This window comes from Bos indicus x Bos taurus, chromosome 9 (assembly GCF_003369695.1).
Source record: "Bos indicus x Bos taurus breed Angus x Brahman F1 hybrid chromosome 9, Bos_hybrid_MaternalHap_v2.0, whole genome shotgun sequence".
NCBI classification, from domain to species: domain Eukaryota; kingdom Metazoa; phylum Chordata; class Mammalia; order Artiodactyla; family Bovidae; genus Bos; species Bos indicus x Bos taurus.
The window spans coordinates 81551711-81574307 of NC_040084.1; the positions used below are offsets into that span (position 1 = coordinate 81551711).

Here is a 22597-nt window from a genome sequence, read left to right on the forward strand (position 1 = left end):
TCTTTCGGTTGACTCTGCATTTCTTTGACATTCCCCATCAACGAAGATCTATTTCATCCCCCTTCTTGAGCATTTTCTAACTTTTAAGCCTCAGGCTTATTCAATATACCACTAATCTCACATGACAAGCACTTTATCTGTCGATCTTTCCTCACTGGAATTCCAGGTCTTTGCGGGTAATGTCTTGGCGGTGCTTTAGACCACATAGCATCCTCATCGCCTGTGTGGACGCTGGGTGGGTACTGAATGAGTGAACGAGCCGGACTGGTGTTTAAAAGCTCACTGGAAAGGGGTGAATTAGAGTGAGTTCTGGGAAGAAGATACTCAGCCTCGGGGTGACTCGCAGCCTCCCTGCCGGCCGCCTACAGGGTAGGGACAGGTGCAGGGCCGGCCACAGTCACCTCCGCACTGAGAACCGCGCGGGAAACACACCGGCACGGCCTGCAAACGTCACCAGCGCGGGGGGATCCCCGGGGAAAATCCAGCGCCTTTGAGCCACCCCCGCCACCCGGCTTCCAGGGGGCCCTCCAAGGAAGAGGAGGCTAGGGAACGCGGTGAAGTGCCCCGGGCGGCACACTTCGCGGCTGATCCTCGTCGCCCCCGCGCGGAGCATCCGGGGCGCACGTGAGTGAGAGGAGGCTGGAGGGGGTCGGCCCCGCTGCCCGGGGTCCGGAAAGCACACGCTCAAGGCGGGGAGGGGCGGGGCGGGGCGGGGAGCCGGGGCCGTCGCCCGGGGGCGGGGCCTGGTCCCCAGCTGTGGGTGCTTCCGACGCCCGCGGGGCCGGGCGGGCGCCCAGATGCGGCGGCGGCGGCGCGGAGCTCGGGCGGCCCTGGAGGAGCCGCGGGAGGCGCCGGGAGCCCATCCACCGGGAGTCGAGCCGCAGGTTTCCACCCGCGCTGGGACGCGCGCCCACTGGAGCCGGCTCCTGGGGTCGCCCGCGCGGTCCCGTTCCTGGTTCGTGTTCCTCTCCTTGGGGCTCTTTTTCTCTCTTTCAGGAGAGGCTGAGCGCTGTAGGCGTGCGGCCGCAGGGGTACTCGCTCGCTCGGGGACGCGAGGGATGCCTTCGGGGAGGGAGCGCCTCGGGTCCCTCGCCGCCTGTTCACGTCGGGGGACACCTCTAATTCTGAGAGGAGTGATTGTTTTTTCCACCTAATGGACAAGGTCTGCGCATTTAGGGCTTCTTAGAAATTATTTCACTGACACCTGTTGGTAGGCTTCTTTTATACGGTATCCACCCAAGACTGCTTTTGTTTTTCCAGTCGAAAGGCTGAAGTTTGGGGGGATTGTGTTTGTTTTTGGAATTAGAAGGGGCATGATTTCGATCACCTCTTCACTTCCTATTAGGTTGCACTTTCTAACCAGCTTGGCAGTATGACTCAGGAGCCAAGAAATACAGAGAAGTCGTACTGACTTGAAATATTTCCTTCCCAGCCTACAGAAGACTTTTTTTCCCCTTCTTCTTCTTTTTAGTAGAATGGAGACAAGAGATAGTTGCAGCGCCTAGGTGCTCCACACCGTCCAGAGAGGGAATTCTAGGCTTGGCTCGCACTGCTCAAGATCTGTATTACTTCCGGTGATTCTCACGCACTTGTTGAAGCCGTTTCTCAGCAAAGGGAGGAGTTGTTATTTCGGGTATCCAAAAATGAGTCATAGAGCTGCTCTCTTACATGTGAGACTTCGTTAATGAACTTTTGAAAAGTGAGGTTTGCTCTGGCTGTATTTAAAATGAGATTAAGATGTGAAATGCAGGCGCTGATAAACTGGAACTGATTGTAAAGGAAGTAATAGTTTAAAGTTTTGTTTCCAAGAGCGCCTGGATGGTACAGCATACCAGCTAGGCTCACCAGGCTGATGGAAGATAACCATTAAAATCATGTGCTTTGCCACAGAGGCCCCAAGAGAAATTTAATTTCGTTATTCAATAACTGGTTTGTTACTGCTTCTGCTGGGATGGGGTGGTGGAAACATGTCATGTTACATAGTAATTGTATGTCACGCTGAATCGAAATCTTCTGGACAGTTTGTCTTTATATATTAGTGCCATGTAAAAAATTGTGAAGATGGTGGATACCCCTTGGAGCTGAGAAATTAAAATGTTCAAGCTGGTAAGTCCTATTGCAGCTGGATAGAGATACAGTAGAGATGTGGACAGCATCACTGTTGGAGTTGAGTTGAATTCAACCCAGCAAACAGTTATTGGACACCTTCTCTGTGCCAGTCTCTTTATCGAACTCTGGTTATATAATTGATAATAAGACAGGATCTTGCTGACAAGAACCCTAATGACCAGTGTAGAAGGCTGGCAAATCCCCTAGAAAATCCAGTAGGAGATGAGTGCAATGACAGACCTATGCTCACAGTTGAGCCTCTGTCCCAATATGACTGAAGTTCCTGCAGCTCTGGGATTCTGAATGAAGAGGATCATCATTGCTGGAAGAATGATGAGGATTTGAGTTTAATCATCTGCTTTTCTTTGAAGGCAGCCTGTTGAGCTCATTCAGTCAGTGTTTCATTCAATAAGTGATTTTAAAACATATTAATAAGAAAGGCATGGTTTTTAGAGTGTATTTTTTAATTAATCACATTTCAAATTATCTAGTAATCATGTAAAAATAAGCCCAACCTGTTATTACCCCTAGATAACCACAGACATTTTAAAGTGACTAATTAATGGCAATGGCACCCCACTCCAGTACTCTTGCCTGGAAAATCCCATGGATGGAGGAGCCTGATGGGCTGCAGTCCATGGGGTCACTAAGAGTCAGACACGACTGAGCGACTTCACTTTCACTTTTCACTTTCATGCATTGGAGAAGGAAATGGCAACCCACTCCAGTGTTCTTGCCTGGAGAATCCCAGGGACAGGGGAGCCTGATGGGCTGCCGTCTATGGGGTCACACAGAGTCGGACACGACTGAAGCAACTTAGCAGCAGCAGAAACATTACAACACCATATTGAAACAACTTTCTGATCATTGTTTTTACAGTTCAGATCAATCTTTTCTAACACATTATAGCTGTATAACTCAACATGAGTAAATCCACTGTTGGGACTGAAATCTGCTGAAGTACTTTTTGGAGCTAATACCAAAATAGATCCAGTTTTTTCCAATTCTGTAAGATATCCACCAAGTAAGGGAAACAGTGCTAAATTTGACACAAATTTTTCTTAATTTCCATATTTTGTTTCTCTTTCAAGAGCCTCAAAATTACTTTTTCTGTGAGAAAATATTGAGTGTGATCTTCATCATTGTACTCCTTGAATTTGGCACAGGCTTTGTCATGATAAGTTTTAGGGAGTAGGCATCGATTAAATAATGAAGCTTAATGTAAGAGGAGGATTAGTCATCCAATGGAGGGATAGATGACCCAGCAGAAGGATCAGCCTGTTCAGGGTGGACAATGGCTGGGGAGAGGGTTGGAGACAGACTGGGTCAGATCACATAGGCCCATATGTCATGTAAGAGGTTTGAGTTTATCCTATAAAGGACTTTAATCATGTGAATGATATTATCAGATTCATCTGTGTTTGGAAAAGCCAACTTTGACTCAAGATAGAGAATAGGTTGGATGAGCGTGGCACTGGCCGTTGGGTGACATGGAGGAGATTGTTGGAATAGTCAAGATGAGAAATTAAAGAAGCCTTGAGTCAAGCAGTGATAGTGAGGGACAGAAAAGAGGGAAGGAGCTGAGAGGTGTTTAGTAGGTGGAATCTGGCCCGGAACCCAGAAGTGGCAGTGAGAGAGCGGGAGGAGGTTGGGATGACTCCCACATTTCTAGTTAATGACTATGATGGGAAGATAAATAGAAGCGTAGGCTTGGTTTCAAGGATAATGAGGACCTCTACAGGGTTTGGCATGTAGTCAGTACTCATAAAACACTTTTGAAGGAATACTAATAACAGCTAACGTTTACTGAGTACATATTAAGTTCTAGGCTTTATTCTAGGCTCATTATGTGAATCAAGTCTCTCACTCCTTATTGCAATCCTCTGAGATAGGCACTGTTGTTAACTACTTTTGACTGGTGCAGAAAGTGCAGTGTTAGTAATTGTCAGAGCCAGGATTTGATCCTGAGCGTCTTTGACTCCAGAACTTGCTTGTATTCTGTTTTCGTTTTTTATGTTTAGAATGTTTACTGACATAACTAAATATTAACAGTCTATTACTGAGTTATAAACTGTATGAATAGCATGTTCTTAACTCTAAAAAAATGTTCATATGTACATGTACATTTATGATGCACTTTAGAAAGCTATACATCAAAATGCAGAGCTTGCTTGTGTACTTTTTGTGTGTTTGGGTTTTGTTTTGTTTTACTTGCTTATGTTCTTACCACTTTGCTCTGATAGGCTGTCTCTATGAATGAATGAGTGATGTTTTGGACACTGTGGTAAACTCAGATTGGAGTCATTCTCCTGATTCTGACAATCCTCTCACAGCGAGGAATAGCCCAGTACCTGAGATGGCTCCCAGGCGTCCCATTGTGCTGCAGCACCTCTGCCCCTCCCCTTATCCCAAGAAGTACCTGGTTGGTCTAAGAATAAGCTTAGCTTAATCAGAGCATTTCTCCTGGGAATTGAAAATATTTTAATGGAGATTTAACATGTCTGAAGGTTCCCAGAGCTTCCACAGCTGTGTCCTCAGAGGTGCCTCAGTTACTACCCTTCCCAAAGCACTTAGATGCACAACACTTTGTGTTTCCTGCCTGTGCATGCATACTAAGTCACTTTGGTCGTGTCCGACTCTTTGCAGCCCCAGAGACCATAGCCCACCAGGCTCCTCTGTCCACAGAATTCTCCAGACAATACTGAAGGGGGTTTCTATTTCCTCCTCCAGGGGATCTTCCTGACCCAGGGATCTAACTCGCATCTCCTATGGCTCCTGCATTGGCAGGCAGATTCTTTACCACTGAGCCACCTGGGAAGCTGCTTGTGTTTCTTAGATGCTCAGTGTGTTATAACTAAGATCTGTAGTATGCCTCCCATGGGGAAGCAGAAAGGCTGGCCAGGGGATATACATCTACTGAGCAGGGTCTGATAGTAGAAGATTTACTAACAGATGCAGGCAGGTCCATAACAGCTCCAGATCTTACAGTCTTGGTTTATCATCTGTATTCTGAGGCTTATTTTGCTTTGGTTTTACCCCAAACCAGGTAATTACCAACCTCTCCTGCTTCTAACTTTCAGAATCTTGGTAAGTTGAGGCTGGTGCCACTGTTTCCCGATTTCTTGATTTAAGCTGGACAAAATGATTCAAGTTTCCTGGGTTTGGGCTGTCATTTTTATTTACAAGTCCATTCCTTTGGTCCTGATAAATATATTTTTCACTATCAAACCCCGAAATCTGACCCCAACTCTTCACTATTCTCATCAGCTCATGATTCGCTCTCTTTTGGCTTGAAACAATTCTCTGATTTTTGCCCAGCAAGCAAGGTCTAATTCTCTTTTTCCTCAGCGGCCTCTCCTTTGGATCATGTAAAGGTTATAGACACTGAATTACTGTAGTACCTAAATGAATCTACAAACTCACTTAAGTTTGAAATTATAAAATGCTCAAATATCTAACACTTGAAGTTTTGAAATGTTTTCTCCACGCATGAACAAAATGTTTCATTCAGCGTTTCTTTAGATTTACCAGGAAATCTCGATATTTATAGTTTTCCATGATATGAAACTGACATAAAGCCTTCTGAGATAATCCAGTCCACATGTTTACCCCTTGCTCTAAATTCCTATATGCCTGCCTGTTACTCATTCAGTGTTCAGAGAACAAGCAAGGAAGGGTTTTGGTTAATATTTCATGTGGGTTTGTCTAGCCTCCTCATTTCCACTGTGGTTTCCCTGAGTGCAGAGAATTGCCAGAGTTAAGGGCTCTTGTAGGTCTCTCAGCCTCCTCTGAGTTCTAACTATTCTGTGACTTTTGCTGACTATGAAACCATCTGTCAGAGTAAGTTTGCTGGTTACTCCTTCTGAGTTTGTGGATACCAGACACTATTTGTGTATCTCACTCAAGTTCTTTGTAAAACTCAATAATTTGATTATTTTTAGTAGGAAGAAGTTTTAGGATTGGTAATTTTCATTTATCTTTCTTGAGCTAATTGAATGTTTTCAATTAGTTTATATACTTTTTTTCTTTCTAGTGGATACAGTATCAAGGTAATTTAGAAAGTACAAAGTTGCTTAGTAAAGTGTTCCCCATTTTGTATATCCAATTGTTTCACTTATTTCTCTATTCAAAGATATACGACATTTCGTGCTGTTGCATAACTTGTTGGGTAATATTGTAAATTCTGACTTTTTAGAGTAATGGGAATGGCTCAGTTGCTATCTTCACATGGAAAAAGAGGCAACAAGGATTGTTCTCACTTTTGTTTCAGAGTTGCATCAATGCCTGTCTCATTCCTGGTTTTGCTTTTAATTTCTGTTATGTTCCTGGGTGACATAACACACAGATTGGTGACACAAATCTATTGATTTGAGATAAAATCAAGTACAGTGTGTAAGCGGAATTCTATAATATTAGTAGATATCCCCCCCTTTTTTTCCCCCCTCTTCCCTGATTATTACATGGCTAAACCAACATATGGACTTCCCTGGTGGCTCAGGCAGTAAAGCGTCTGCCTACAGTGCGGGAGACCTCGGTTCGATCCCTGGGTCAGGAAGATCCTCTGGAGAAGGAAATGGCAACCCACTCCAGTACTCTTGCCTGGAAAATCCCATGGACGGAGGAGTGTAGTATGCTACAGTCCATGGGGTCGAAAAGAGTCAGACACGACTGAGGGACTTCACTTCACTTCACTTCAAACCAACATACAGTGATATCAGTTGACAGGATACTACAGTTCTCGTTCCTTACAAAGTAATCTCATAGATATTTTCTCTTTTAATTCTCATAAAACTCTGGCAAAATAGATATGACAAGTATTATTATTTTCTGTATTTTAGTTGTGTAGATGAGGAAGGAGACCGCTGGAGAGGTTAAATGACCTCCCAGCATTACCTGAGAAGAGGCCCAGTGCACTATGCTGTCATTACTCGACTAAAAGAGGCAAGTTTCCTCTTTTGACCTTAGGTCAAGTTTCCTGGGAACAGACTCTGAGACTTGCATATGAGAAACTTATTGGGAGGTACTCTGAGAGAGGACTTGGAGGCGGAGAGGAGAGCAGGAATGTGCAGAGGGAAGGATGAACTGCAGTGCAGGTACAAGGGTGGTCTTCACAGTGGGGAAGCTTGGAGGTGGGATGGCCCTTCAGAATTGTTATGCCATCTTGAAGCATGGGGCCTGGTCATTGTATCCCTGGCATCAACTCGTCATTGGATGTGGGCTGTATCCAGGCAGAAGTGTGTAATCTTGGGCCAAGCAACTCCCTTTATTTAGTCAAAGGCAGTTGCTGGAGCTGTGAACCTTCTACAGTCAACATTCCTGGCAGCTGGAGGAGCAAGGGCCTTGGTCCTGAAGGGGATGTGAGTATCTCGTCAACCACTGCATTTCTCTGGAAGGCAGCATTCTCCTCCATGAGGGCTTTGCCATGTCCTTCTGAGCCAGATTTGCCCTGCTAAGTGGAGCCCAGAATGCTGGGGTTTTGTCCAAGACCCTGGAGGATATAGAAGAGATAATCAGAGATCAAGAAGATAGTAGTCTTAATCCTGGGAAGATTATGAGCAGAAGAGCCAGGTGAGAGTCGACCAGGATGAGTGGAGAAGGGTGCATCACAGAGAAGGCTAACCAAACATGCAGGCCGTTCAGACAACGGGCAGAAGAGCTGGTCTTTCCTGTAATTCAAGACTTTACTGTATTTGAATTAGTACTTACTAATTCAAGTATTGGCCACCTGATGTGAAGAGCTGACTCATTGGAAAAGACCCTGAAGGTGGGAAAGATTGAAGGCAGGAGAAGGGGATAGCAGAGGATGAGATGGTTGGATGGCATCACGGATTCAATGGACATGAGTTTGAGCAAACTCCAAGAGATAGTGAAGGACAAGGGAGTGGTGTGCTGCAGTCCATGAGATCCCGAAGAATCAGATACCAGTTAGTGACTGAACAACAACAGCAGCAAGGCTTTACCATTGTTAAATGGTAAGTGATTTTATTAGGCTCTATTTATTAGGCTGCTTGGAGGGCTACAGTCCATGGGGTCGCAAAGAGTTGGACACGACTGAGTGACTAAGCACAGTATATTTATTAGGCTACATTAGGCTACATTTTCTCTCTCCTCTCCCTCCTCACCTCTCCCTTTTTAAAAAGCCTTTGAAAGGCCCCAAATCAGTCCAGTGAATCTCAGTGTGTAGCCTGTAGATTATAAGATCAGAATTGCCTGGGGTATTTTAAAACATGCCCCACAAACAAGCAACAAAAAGAAAACAGAAAAGAAAGTCCAGGTTTACATTCAAGATCTGCTAGAGTAGGATCTTTAATAGTGGAAACCATGAATTGACATTTTCAACCCATTTTCCACAGATGGTTTTGATCTGTGCTATAGTTCAAGTTCCATTGCCTGAACTCTTATGCCCTTGATGGTGACCGAGCCTCTTGGGATTTTTCAGGTTAGTGAAAAGTCACAGGAACTGTGGAGCAGAGGAGCACCTGAGCCTTAATCCCAGCAGGATGGATTTAGTGATATTTGCTCTTTGTCCTTTAGAGCATATTCCTGGCTTGGTCACTGGAGAGCCTGGCCCAAATTTCCTGGCTGGGATTGCTTGAGAGAGGAGTTTCTGGCTTGGCCTTTTACTGTCTTGATAACTGGGGGAGAGATGCCAAATTCCTGGAATAGTTGTAGATAAAAAGGTTGGGGGTCGGGAGAGAATCAGTAAATTTATAGGAATCAGTAATTTCTAGGAGGATAAGGAGGTTCCAGAAAATCTTATGCCAGGTGAAACTTTGAGGTGCTGTCTTAAAGCTTTAAATGACCATCTAATAGAATGAGACAGATTACTATGATAGGAAAATATATTACCTGATTCATTGAAATAGGGAATAATTATTTCCGTGGTGGCTCAGATGGTAAAGAATCCACCTGCAATGTGGGAGACCTGGGTTTGATCCCTGGGTTGGAAGATTCCCTGGAGGAGGGAATGGCAACCCACTCCAGTATTCTTGCCTGGAGAATCCCCATGGACTGAGGAGCCTGTCACGCTGTAGTCCATGAGGTTGCAAGGAGTTGGATACAACTGAGTGACTAAGCACAGCACAGCACATTTTTCTTCAAAGGGAAAAGCACTGATTTTGAGGCAGGTTATTGCAGGAAATATTAGTCACCTAAAGAGTAGTCTGATAAACTCCTAGCAAAATTTGATGTTTTGTTCACCCTTGCAGCACTGAATTGCTCTAGTTCCTATACCTTCAATGGTCTGGGTTGTCTCTGCCTGGTCCTTTCCCCTTTTCCTTGCTCAGCAAACTCCTGATAAGCCATTTAGAAGCATCCAGTTGAGTTCTCCATCTTCCAGTGAGTTCAGAAAGTACAACCATCTATCCCCCTATTCTTATATTTATTATTATCCTTCTACCAGCCTGTCCTCTTTTTTTGGGACTGCAACTTGAAGCGTGGCATTTAGTTCCCCCACCAGGGATTGAACCCACTTCCCTGAATTGGAAGGGTCGAGTCATAACCACTGGACCCCTAGGAAAGTCCCTTGTCTTCTTCATCTTGAAGATAAGGAGTGTCATTTCCTCTTTGTGTACAAGAGACCTAGCTTCATCAGAAATGGTTGAAAGAAATAACCAGTCTGGCAAGCATAGTTATTCAACAGATATTTACTGAGGCTCTTCTATGAGCTGGACCCTCAAGGGCACGTGGCAAACACAGTAAGTACAGCCCTTGACCCCGTTGAGCTTATTGGCCAACAAAGAAGATAAGCAATGAAACAATCAACAATAGAAAACGATGAATGTCAGGAAAGAGGAAGTATCATGGAGCCAGCAACCCAGCTTAGTCTTGGGTCATAGAAAGTTTCCCATTCTTACGGAACACAGTTTATATAAAAAATAGAATCTGTGAGCCTGGCTCTGGTTCTAAGACAAGGGACCTCTTTTTAAATAAAGGAAGATCTTTTGTTCTATCTAGTTCAAAATTGACCAGTCCTTCACACGCATGTGTGTTTGTGAGCACACACACTGGCAAAGATAGAACAAGAAAGTGACTCCATTTTTTTTTTTTTTTGGCTGCATGGCATGTAGGGTCTTAGTTCCCTAACCAGGGATTGAACCTGCGCCCCCTGCATTGGAAGTGTGAAGTCTTAACCACTGGCCCACCAGGAAAGTCCTCAATGCCTTCATTTAATGAATAAAATAGATAGCAAGGAACTGAGAAGAAAGTTTCTATTCATCTCTTTCAATGTGCCATTGCTAGAAGCTAATGTATAAATATTTTAATATGTAATATACAGTGAAGGAATATAAACTTAAAGCTGACAATTATGAGCTTATGTTACAGTGTTTTTAAGGGTTAACTTTAGGAATCTGATGATTACAGCCTAGGAGGGTGCTTGACAGATTTGCCTTTGGATCTTGTTTTAGATCAAGGTAGAGGCACCTTTGCTCAGAGGTCAGTGTCTGCTCTGACTTCTCGTCTTTCCACTTCATTTTCTTGGCCCTGCTGTGGGAGGGCCTGGCACTGGTGTTGTCACTCTGCCTGGCTTAGCAGCTCATGCTGAGTCCTTTTACTCCTTTTATGGCCAGTTCTCGCTCTTGGATTATTTCTGTACCTGCTTATTTCTCACTATACATTTTAAAACTTAGTTGAGGGCAGCAATTGTGACTTCTTGATTTTTTAATCTTCTACATGTCTTCTACTGCAATTTATTTATGTCCAACAAAAGTCCATCTAGTTAAAGCTATGGTTTTTCCAGTGGTCATGTATGGATGTGAGAGTTGGACTATAAAGAAAGCTGAGTGCTGAAGAATTGATGCTTTTGAACTGTGGTGTTGGAGAAGACTCTTGAGAGTCCCTTGGACTGCAAGATCAAACCAGTCAATCCTAAAAGAAATCAGTCCTGAATATTCATTGGAAGGACTGATGCTGAAGCTGAAACTCCAGTACTTTGGCCACCTGGTGGGAAGAACTGACTCATTTGAAAAAACCATGATGCTGGGAAAGATGGAAGGCAGGAGGAGAAGGGGGTGACAGAGGATGAGTTGGTTGGATGGCATCACCGCCTTGATGGACATGAGTGTGAGTAAGCTCTGGGAGTTGGTGATAGACAGGGAAGCCTGGTGTGCTGCAGTCCACGGGGTCGTAAAGAGTCGGACACGACTGAGGAACTGAACTGAACTGATTACAGTAAATAAATAAACATAGTATTTGAATTAAGAGTCCTTGGGTTGAGAAAGTAACCAGATTGCTTCTCTACTAAGAATCTATTTCCTGTTTAACCAGATATCACAAAGCAAATATGTGCACATTTAACCTATGAATGTCTGCTTTACTAAGAATACCATCCATTGGGGAATTCCCTGTTGGTCCAGTGGTTAGGACTTGGGCACTTTCACTGACAAGGCCAGATTCAATCTCTGGTCAGGAAACTAAGATCCCACAAGCCTCATGGTGTGACCAAAAAAAAAAAAAGAATCTGTTTGGCTGATTTACGGGAAGGGAGGGTTAGGTCGTCATGGAACAATGTTTACTAGATGTAGATGGAAGTGTAGAATGCTCCGCTGTGTCTCACTTCAGTCAACTTAAACACATCGGCACTGTCCACCATCTAGCATCTCAAAACAACATTGACACTAAAAAAGTGGAATTAAAGACTAGAATGAGAGTTAAAATATAACTCAGATTTGAAGTGTGATTTTAAATGAATGGACAAGTGATGTCCTGTGATGACCATAAGCCATGTTTTCTCTTATCTTTCTGCCCATGCTTGGCATATTGCTTAGTATTGCAAATGTAATTTATGTTCTCATTTTTTTCTTGCTTCTACTATAAATATTGTATTGATATACAGGGAGTATATGAAAGATGAGGAAATCATTGCATCAGTTCTTATACTTTCTATTTTTCATAGTTCGAGCTTGGTTTATTGCTGAGTGTAGGTGGGTGACAAGTTTAACCACGGTGAATCCAATTGAAAACTTTTGTAAATTAGTTCAGCTTTTATATTTTCATTGAGAGTTTTTTTCATTGAGAAACTTCCATGAGATTTTTAAAATATATTTAACTTAAAAAATCTTTATTTATGGCTGCATCAGGTCTCAGTTGCAGCATGAGGGATCTTTCGTTGCAGCCTGTGAGCTCTGGAGTGTGAGGTAGTTGCCCCAAGGCATGTGGAATTTTAGTTACCAGACCTGGGATCGAACCCATGTCCCCTGCATTACAAGGAAGTTTCTTAATCACTGGGCCAGAAGGGAAGTCCCTATATTTAATTTTTTATTTTATATTGCAGTGTAGCCAATGGACAATGTTGTGATAGTTTCAGATGGACAGCAAAGGGACTCAGCCATACATGTATGTGTATCCATTCTCCCCCAAATTCCCCTCCCATCCAGACTGCCACATAATACTGAGCAGAGTTCCCTGTGATATACAGTAAGTCCTTGTTGGTTATCCATTTTAAATAAAGCAGTGTGTACATGTCTATCCCAAACTCCCTAACTATCCCTTTCCTTCTGTTCTTCCTCCTGGCAACCGTAAGCTAGTTCTCTGTAAGTCTCTTACTGTTTTGTAAACAAGTTCATTTGTATCATTTCTTTTTTTGGATTCCACATAAAAGGGAATACTATACTGTGAGAAGAAAAACTTTTTTCAGTTCCTGCTGGTGAGCTGAAATATTTTTCTCTTTTGAAAATGTAGACCTCTTTAGAGGATGAAGCTTATTCCTTAAAGAGTCAAAATTATAGTAGTACCAACCCATCTGAAAAGATTAACAGTTGGTGGAAGAAAATTCCATGTAGTCAGCATTCTTTTGTTTTTGTTTAATTAGAAAACTTCTCAAGATATTAACTGCCCTTTGCTGAAACTGAGTGCATGGACATTTTCTCCTGTTGACATCTAGACCCCTACACCTACCACTGACAGAGCATAAACATACAGTAAACATTTTCAATTTTGTTCCTTCCATCCGGTAACTAAGGCATCAATAAACCTTGTATTGTGGTTTTTTTCTGTCTTATTTCTGTTAGTCTAAAGTAGTATCTTATTTTTAATTTGTATTTATTTGCTAAAGAGCAGATCTTGTCATTTCATATTTTTATTGAGAATATTTTATTTCCTGTGATTGTCTTTTTATGTTTTCCTCAATATATTTTGTCATCTTATTTTCTTTCTGTTTAAGATTGTGTATTCATATAACATTGTATATCTATCTATTGTCTATTATGTTTTGTGCAAATATTTTCTTCTGGTCTCTTGCTTTGATTTTTAACATTTATTATTATTTTTGTTGCACAGAATTTTCAAATTTTGTGTAGTCACATTTGGTTATCTTTTTCTTTGCGAATTCCCTTACAACCTCCAATCCAGTTTAAAGTTATCATTATCCCAGAGTACTGATAAATACTCCATTTTGTTTTCTATTAATGTTACTGTTATTGACATTTGCATTTTTAACTCTTTCATGTTTCTGAGGTATATTATGGGGTCTGTGATAAGGATTAGAGAGAAATAAATTATTTTTTTTAATAAATTCTTGCCCATCAGTTACATCATTCTAGTTGCTTAAATTCTTTCCTCTCCTATTATTTTTCAATGGCTTCTTCTTCATAAACTAACATTTTATATATAATTGGTTTATTTCTCCTTGTTTTATTCATGTCCATTTATTTGCTTTTCATGTTCGCAAAAGTATCACATCTTTGTGTGCTTATTCACTCAGTCGCATCTGACTCTGTGACTCTATGCACAGTAGCCCACCAGGCTCCTCTGTCCATGGGATTCTCCAAGCAAGAATACTGGAGTGGGTTGCCATTTCCTTCTCCAGGGATCACACCTTGAATGTTTGTCTTATAATAGGCGTTCATATCTGCAGGGCTTCCTCTGCTTCACCAGTGTTGTGTTCTTTCCAATTTCTAAAAAAATTAACCATTTATTATTTGAGTTTTATTTTAGGATCACTTTCGTTTTCATATTTATTTTTTAACTCTGTCAGGAATTTTGGATTTAGTTCCGTCAAAATATTAACTTGAGGAGAGTTTCAGATTGCACTTATAACTGTGTCTAAGTGTCAGTGCTATAGCAGAACCTGTAAAGAAATGTTGACATGAGAAGGAAATGAGCAGACAAGACGGAGGGTTCCTAGAGAGCTTCTGGTTAACCCCAAGCCAAACTCATAAATTTGTATCATTGCCCTTTGGACTGGTGTTGTGGATTTCTAGAAAGCCTTCTTTTTTCCTTCCTGCTTTCTCCCCTCCCACCCTCCTCTTCTCCCTTCCTTCCTGCCCCACTTCCTTCTTCTTTCTGTTTCTTTTTCTCTTTTTTAATTTCATCAAACTTACATGTAGAGTGAACTAATTACATAAAACATTTAATAAAAAGAAAAGTCTAATGACAAAAAAGTCTATTTCACTTCCCCTTCCCAAAGGCAGCTACTTTCGACTATTTTTGCTGTATCTTTAGTATGTATATTCATGTCTCTAAATAACACATTTCTATTACTATTCCTTGATTGCTTTCTATTTTGTTTTAGGTGTGACCTATTGACTTCTCTGTGTGGAAGATGGTTTTTTAATTTCACTTTCACACCTCTTTTCCATAGACACACACTCTTCCTGTCCCGTTCTCCCAACACAATTCCATTATACTTTGTTAGGTCAGTATTCTATGATTATATTTTATGATTATGAAAATGCCGATCACAGCTGAGCCATGATTACTTTCCTGTAACTACATATTTCTTTTTGCTTTTCTAGAAGTTAATTGTGTTTTTCTATTGTTGCTGTTAGTTTCTATTTCTTTCTCTCTGGAATTCCTATTATTTGGAATTTGAACTTAAACGGTTGGACCCCTAAAGTCCCATCTATTCTGTTATTTTTTGCTTCTTTTTCTTTCTTTCTGCTTTATGGAAAAGGGTCTTCCATTCTCCCGCCTATAGGCTGCAGGTCAGTGTGCTGGACGGTAGGCAGATGAAGACATTCACTTAAACATCTTCTCTTTAGGTGGGCATCTCTAACCCAGTCTCGGTTCAGATTCTAGCTTTGCTACCCTCCTGCCACAGTAGGATACACTCACCTCTTTTTTAAAAAATATTTTTATAAATATTTTTATTCTTTTGTGCCGGGTCTTAGTCGCAGCATGTGAAATCTTTTAGTTGCAGCATGCAAATTCTTAGTGTGGCATGTGGGATCTAGTTCCCTGACCAGGCCTCCTGCACTGGGAGTGTGATGTTTTACCCACTGAACCACCAGAGGAATTCCTACACTCACTTTTTAAGAAGGCTTCTAACCAAACATATTTGTTATCATCCCACCACCACAGCCTCCTTTTCTGTCCTCAGCTTTCAGTTCTGGTTCCTAAGCCTTTGAGTACTTGTTTATGATGTAATCATTTCTTGGTCTTCTCCACTTTTTTCTTAGGATTCGACTTTCTTGAATCTGCTGCGTTAGTTACCATTGGCCCATTTGCTTTACAAATTCTGAAATTTTGTTGCTGCTTTCTTCTATATTGTTCTTTATCTTGTTGGTGTATGCCTTTTCCAAAGTTCCTTTAGTGGAATTTTGGAAGAAAGAAAAAGTAATGTTCAATTTGCCATTTTACTCAGAATATAGATCTTGTTTAAACGTGTGTGTGTGTGTGTGTGTGTGTGTTAGTCACTCAGTCGTATCCAACTCTCTGCTATCCCATGGACTATCTCCTGGAGTTTGCTCAATTTCATGTCCATTGAGTTGGTGATGCTGTCTAACCATCTCATTCTCTGCTGCCCCCTTCTCCTTTTGCCTTCAGTCTTTCCCAGCAGCAACTTCTTTTATAATGTGGCCAATGTATTGGAGCTTCAGCTTCAGCATCAGTCCTTCCAGTGAATATTCAGGGTTGATTTCCTTTTGGATTGACTGGTTTGATCTCCTTGCTGTCCAAGGGACTCTCAAGAGTCTTCTCCAGCATCACAATTCGAAAGCATCAATTTTTTGGCTCTCAGCCTTATTTATGGTTCAGCTATCACATCCATACATGACTACTGGAAAAACCACAGCTTTGACTATATCGACCTTTGTCAGCAAAGTGGTTTCTGCTTTTTAATACACTATCTAGGTTTGTCATAGCTTTCCTTCCAAGGAGCAAGAATCTTAATTTCATGCTGCAGTCATTATCTGCAGTGATTTTGGAGCCCCCAAAAATAAAGTCTGTCACTGTTTCCATTTTTTCCCCTTCTATTTGCCATGAAGTAATGGGACCAGATGCCATGATCTTCGTTTTTTTAATGTTGAATCTAGGGCATTAATATTCTGTCACCTGAGTTATAGGAATAATATAGAAACTGATATCAGAATAGTTGTTTGGTTTTATAGGATCATTTAAAATCACTTGGTCTGTATGGGTTTCTTAAGGAATAGTACTTGAAGTATTTTGAATAAACTACCTCATGAAATAAACTGATTATGGATGGAAAATGTGCAAAGCCGTAACTCCTAATATCATGTTGTGAGTTTCCCAGGTGACGCTAGTGGTAAAGAACCTGTCTGGCAGTGCTGGAGTTGGAAGAGACAAGACTCTGATTCCTGGGTGGGGAAGATTCCCCTGGAGAAGGGCATGGCAACCCCCTCCAGTATTCTCGCCTGGAGAATCCTGTGGATACAGGAGCCTGGCGGGCTACAATCCACAGGGTTGCAAAGAGTTGGACATGACTGAAGCGACTGAGCACGCAGTATCATGATTGTAAAATACTTAAAAATTTACAGAGTGCTTTTATATACATCTTAAACCTCATTTAATTATCAGAAAAAGAAACCTTTATAGGTAGTGTCATTACCATTGTACAGTGGAGAAACTGACACTCAGAGGTATGAAATGTCTCCATCCACTTTATACAGCTAGAGTTAGAGACAGGAAGGCCTCTGACACCTAGGGGAGCATTCATTCTCCCACACCTCATTTGTTTTCAGGATGAGGCAGTTAGCCAATGAGCTAGACTCTTCCGTGAATGTGCTTGGAAAGTAAAACAAACCCCTCCCCGACCAACAACAAACCTGGCGGGGTGGGGTGGGGAACAGGGCTTATCTCTATAGACATTTATAGGGGAGGTGTTTGCAGGGTGTTTATTGAATTAAAATTGTTCATCTGTTCCTGAAAGAAAGCCTGGCCACTGACTTTATAACCACTAAATCCTGAAGATACCAGTCCTCAGTATCCCGCTTTGGGATTCTTGAACATGAAAATAAAACACAAGGATTCTCTCATTCTTTTTTTTTTTAATTAAGTCTTTATTGAATTTGTTAAAATACTGCTTCTGTTTTATGGTGTTTTATTTATTTATTTTTTGCCTCGAGGCATGTGAGATCTTATCCTCCCCACCAAGGATCGAACCTGCACCCCCTGTGTTGGAAGGTGAAGTGTTAACCACTGAACCGCCAAGGAAGTCCCCTCTCTTTTTTAAAAGAATTTCCTTTCCTTTTCTAGGTTGCTCCTTGGTGTTCCTTTTTTACCTGATATCACCTGCACAAAAATGGTGGTGGTGGAAAGTACAGTGGTCCCCTGGCGAGAATAAACCCCTAGAGAACTCTTGCAGTTTACCAGAAAAATGTTCCATAGTTTGTAATCAGGGTCAGTTCTTCTGGATACTGTTAAGTATTCACAGCCTTCTTGAATAGAAAAGAGTCTGGAAGACTATGTATTAGATGTTAATCATTGGCTATTTTACAGTTATTACATATTGCTATTGTTGTTGTTCATTTGCTAAGTCGTATCCTACTTTTTGCAACCCCATGGACTGTAGCCCTCCAGGTTTCTCTGTCTATGAGGTTCTCCAGTCAAGAATACTGGAGTGGGTTACCATTTCCTTCTCCAGGGGATCTTCCTGGACCAGGGATTGAACCTGTGTCTCCTGCATTGGCAGGTGGATTCTTTACAGCTGAGCTACCAGGGAAGTCCTAGTTATTATATATAGTATAATATATATATATATTATATATATATAAATGATGAGACATTTTTACTTTCTCTGTAAAACAATTCTGTATCATTGGATTATTTCTTCTTTATCTTTTCAAAGAGCAAGGGTTGCTTTCATAATCAGAGAAAAGAAGAGAGACTTTTACAAAGAAAACCTTAAATAATCTGCTGACCCATGGGTATTAGAGTTCACTTATGATTATGATATGAGTAACAAGATGTTAGTAATAAACTGTTAGTGGTAAATCAGCCAATGCACTATTTATACTGATAGTTACTGAATCTGCATTAGTTTTTGAGTGAATTAAAATCACAGAATAGATGATAACAGAACACATATACAAAGTACTTACTCTCTGCTGGACACTCTTCTAAGACCTTTTTTTTTTTAATGGGAAGATAATTACTTTACAATGCTGTGTTGGTTTCTGCTATACAGTAAGTGAATCAGCCATTAGTGTATACATATCCCCGCCCTCTAGAGCCTCTCTCGCACCACCTTCTCATCCCACCCCTCTGGGTCATCCCAGAGGACCAGGCTGAGCTCCCTGTGTTTCACAGCAACTTCCCACTAGCTGTTTATTTTACACATGGGAGTGTCCACTCAGTTGTGTCTCACTCTTTGTGACCCCATGGACTGCAGCCTGCCAGGCTCCTCCATCCTTTGGATTTTCCAGGCAAGAATACTGGAATGGGTTGCCATTTCCTTCTCCAGGGGATCTTCCCCATCCAGGGATTGAACCGGGGTCTCCCGCGTTGCAGGCAGACTCCTTAACGTCTGAGCCACCAACGCTACTCTCTCAATTCGTCCCACCCTCTCCTACCCAGCTTGGATTATCTCATTTAATTTTCTTCCTCACCTTCTGCAGTCAGTATTTATACATGTGGAAGATAAGACAGAGAGGAGGTGAGTATAAGGAAACGTGACATCAGCAGACATTTGCAAAGCACTTCTCTGTTAGGATTGCCCTCTCTTACTGCCAGGAACCCTGAAACCAGTGAGGAAGCCCAGGCTACTCCCAAAGGCAGCAGAGTTCTCTCCCCAGGCTGAACCCTTTGCCACACTCTTCCACTGCCCTGAGTGGGTATGGCATTCTAAGCAGATTCTACAACTGGGAAGCAGTATCCTGATTGCCTTAAACACTCTGAAAGACTAGTAAGGTCTTAATCCAGTGCTCCTTAGGAACCTGGTTCATGTCACACTAATTTTTATTCCTTTTAGTCAGCAAGAAATGTCTCTGGTTCAGTCTTGGGTGACGAAGGACTGGAACATGGCAGGAGAATGATGTTTGGAGGTTGCATTTTGCCTACCTGGTGTTTACTTTACTGATTTGGACAATACACTTAAAGTGGATGATACACTTAAACTATCTACCTCCATTTCAAAGCTGGCTTTTCAAGTTCTCAGAACCTCTTATCAGACTGAAACTCAGCCAGAGTTAAAGCTGCCTAGCCTCTCTGTGCTGTCCTGCCCCCACTGCTCAAGAACCTCAATTTAGCATACTGCATTATCAAACAGCTTCTGCAGTCTTTCTTGTGGAGGCTGCTTGTGTGTGAGATAGTCTTTTTTTAGCATCATTTTTTTTCTCCTTACCATGCTTATGACCACAATCCTCAAAAGGAAAGGAAGGCTGTTCTCAGACTTGTTAAGAAACACATGCTCCTTTTATGTGTATGCTTTACATTAATGTGTGTATACAGTATGAACAGGAAGTTGTAAATGTAGACTGTCAAAACCCAGGTGTGTAATTAGGCCATGATCATCAGGACAAGGATTTGGTACATGTTTCTTATGTTTGTGTGTTTAAATTGTAGCAATGAACTTTGGTTTAAGTGCAGCAGCCTTTACTTTTGAAGAATTATGATTTATCCGTGAGTCACATCATCCTCCTAGGTGCTCTTTAAGAAGAACACAAATTTGGGGGTATAGAGAAACCTAAAGAGGGGTGTATCAGTTAGCTCTGTCAGTATAACAAAATACTCCCAAATTACCATTGTTATTTCTCATCATTTTGAAGATTAAATGAGATAATCCACAATATGTAAAGCTTCTACAATAGTACCTGGCAGAAAGTAAATTCTGATTAGTTCTTCCAGTGGGTTCACTTTGAGGTCTGTCATACAGATGTAGGGGTGGGTCACCTGCGGGGGCTGGCCTCTCTCTCCATGTAGTCATTATCTTCCAGGAGGCTAGTCTGAGCTTCCTGACATGAGGCTTTGGTGTTCTTGGTGCTAACAGGACACAAGCCCCAGTCTGCTAGTGCTATTCAAGCATCTGCTGGCATCATGTTTTCTATTGTCCTGTCTGTAAAAGTCTCATGGCCAAACCCAGATTGAAAGTGTAGGGAAATTGACACTACGTTTTTGTTTTTGAGAATGATACTTTCGGTTTTAATACAAATAATATAAGCATGTATACATACAAGTACATAGATTGCCAGCTTTTGGTGCCCCCTCACTAAAGAACTGTTAAGAACACTTTGCCAGACAGGTCCAGTTGATGTGTTGGCCTCTGCTCAACACAGGCTGGTTCCTCTTCTTTCATGTGCTCTCTCGTTCTGTTGCACCTGCTCTTCTATGCAGACCCCATTTATTGTCAGGGCTGTGAGTTTCCTAGCCCTCTGCCCTCCTGTGAGTTGTGACTGCTGAGAAGCCAGCCGATTACTCTCAATGAAGCTTTACCTCACTCCCCCAGAATACTGAGGGTGATGAACTTTTATTAACAGGGCATGTCTTTTCTGTCAATACCACTTCTTGATCAGGAGGTACTGCTAAGAATTTGTGGCCTTTTTTTGTGTGTGTGCAATCAAATATAGTCTGCCTTTGGTAAAAATTACTCACATTTCTGCTATAAGAAAGATACATTCACTCCTATCATAGAATTCGAAGAAGCCTTATCACATTCAGGCATCAGCCTCTGAAGTCCAGAGGCCTATCCATGATCTGCATCACTTCTGGGCACAGACAAGCCCCCTCAGATACAGCACATCAGATATGGATCCTCTTGATCTAGTTGGGTCAAGAGGATCTGGATCTGTGGATCTAGATGTGGATCCGATAACTAGATAACTTTTTACGATCATATATTGTATCTATATTGCATCTAGATATTATACATACACAGTATATATGATAACATATATTTTAGTTATCTATCAATAGTTATCATAGTTTTTACTTATCATGGACAAATTATCTCCTTATACACACCCAACACATAATGGTGAAAAGGCAAAAGATAACCCCTCAAAACTACAGAAACAGAATACAGGCAGCACTCAGCAATCCACAGCAACTCAGGCCCGTATGGTTAGGTGCCCCACTCCTGGGCCAGTGGAGGTTCCTTGATTAGGACCCAGTTCTCTTGCTCGGGAATGGTTCACTTGTGTCTCTCTACTGCCCTTGGCTCCATCCTCTGAAACATTCTTCCTTTTTCCATAAGAAATGGCTTATGCTTGCTTCTAAATAATTTCTGTGGCCTCATTCTTATAAAAACCCAAGCTTCTAGAGGCCTCTTTTCCTTTGAATGATCTCTGTATCCTTTAGATCATATTTTTGTGCTTGTCATTGCAGGTGTGCATGCTAAGTCGCTTCAGTTGTGTCCAACTCTGTCTGACGCTATGGACCATAGCCTGCCAGGCTCCTCTGTCCATGGGATTCTCCAGTCAAGAATACTGGATTGGGTTGCCATGCCCTCCTCCAGGGGATCTTCCCGACCCACCTTTTCTAATATTTCCTGCTTTGGCTGGCAGGTTCTTTACCACTAGCACCACCTAGGAAGCCCATGCTTGTCAGTAAAACTCGCTTAAAAACTTTGAGGATTTCCTTAAAATCCCATAGAGTCCATGCCCCTAAAATCCACAGCCACAGTTCTTCTTTTTTTTTTCCAAGTCAGACAGACCTCCCTTGACTCTGGGCTGAGCATCAGACTGCTATGAGACAGTGACTCTAGGAGTCTCAGAGCCCCTCTTGTCCAGCTGAGAAGGGCTACAAGGCATCACGTTAAATTTTACAGAAGTCTTCTCTCTGAGGCCATTTCTTGCATTAAGAAGCTTGTCTTCCAGTTGAAGAGACTGGAGATATAAAAGATTTTCTTTTCCAATATCATGAGTTCTGGTTCTTCTCTATTTTCTCAAAATAGTGCTTATTAACTGGATAAATCATTTTGCAGCCCATCTGTCCTTTGCAGAACCTTCTATGCAGCTAGAAACACTCAATGAATGCTTCCAAGCTTCTGCCTGAAGAACTTGGCAGCTAGATTCAAAATTCATTGTGTACATTTTCTGTCCTTTATGCTGCTGCAGGCATCACTTTTACCAGTTGTTTTGCTGCTAAAGAATGTGGGTTGCCTTTTTGCCTTACAGCTGGAACTGGACATGGAACAACAGACTGATTCCAAATAGGAAAAGGAGTACATCAAGGCTGTATATTGTCACCCTGCTTATTTAACTTCTATGCAGAGTACATCATGAGAAATGCTGGGCTGGAAGAAGCACAAGCTGGAATCAAGATTGCTGGGATAAATATCAATAACCTCAGATAAACAGATGACACCACCCTT

General features: G+C 41.9%; 1 protein-coding gene across 1 annotated transcript in view; it reads left to right on the forward strand.

Annotated features, from left to right (window-relative positions):
* Positions 1 to 774: 774 nt before the first annotated feature.
* STX11 (syntaxin 11) overlaps positions 775 to 22597 on the forward strand; it is a 31173-nt gene continuing 9350 nt past the window's right edge. Inside the window, exon 1 of the mRNA XM_027551765.1 lies at positions 775 to 955. The gene's annotated coding sequence lies outside the window, so the exon portion shown is untranslated. The remainder of the gene's footprint in view (positions 956 to 22597) is intronic.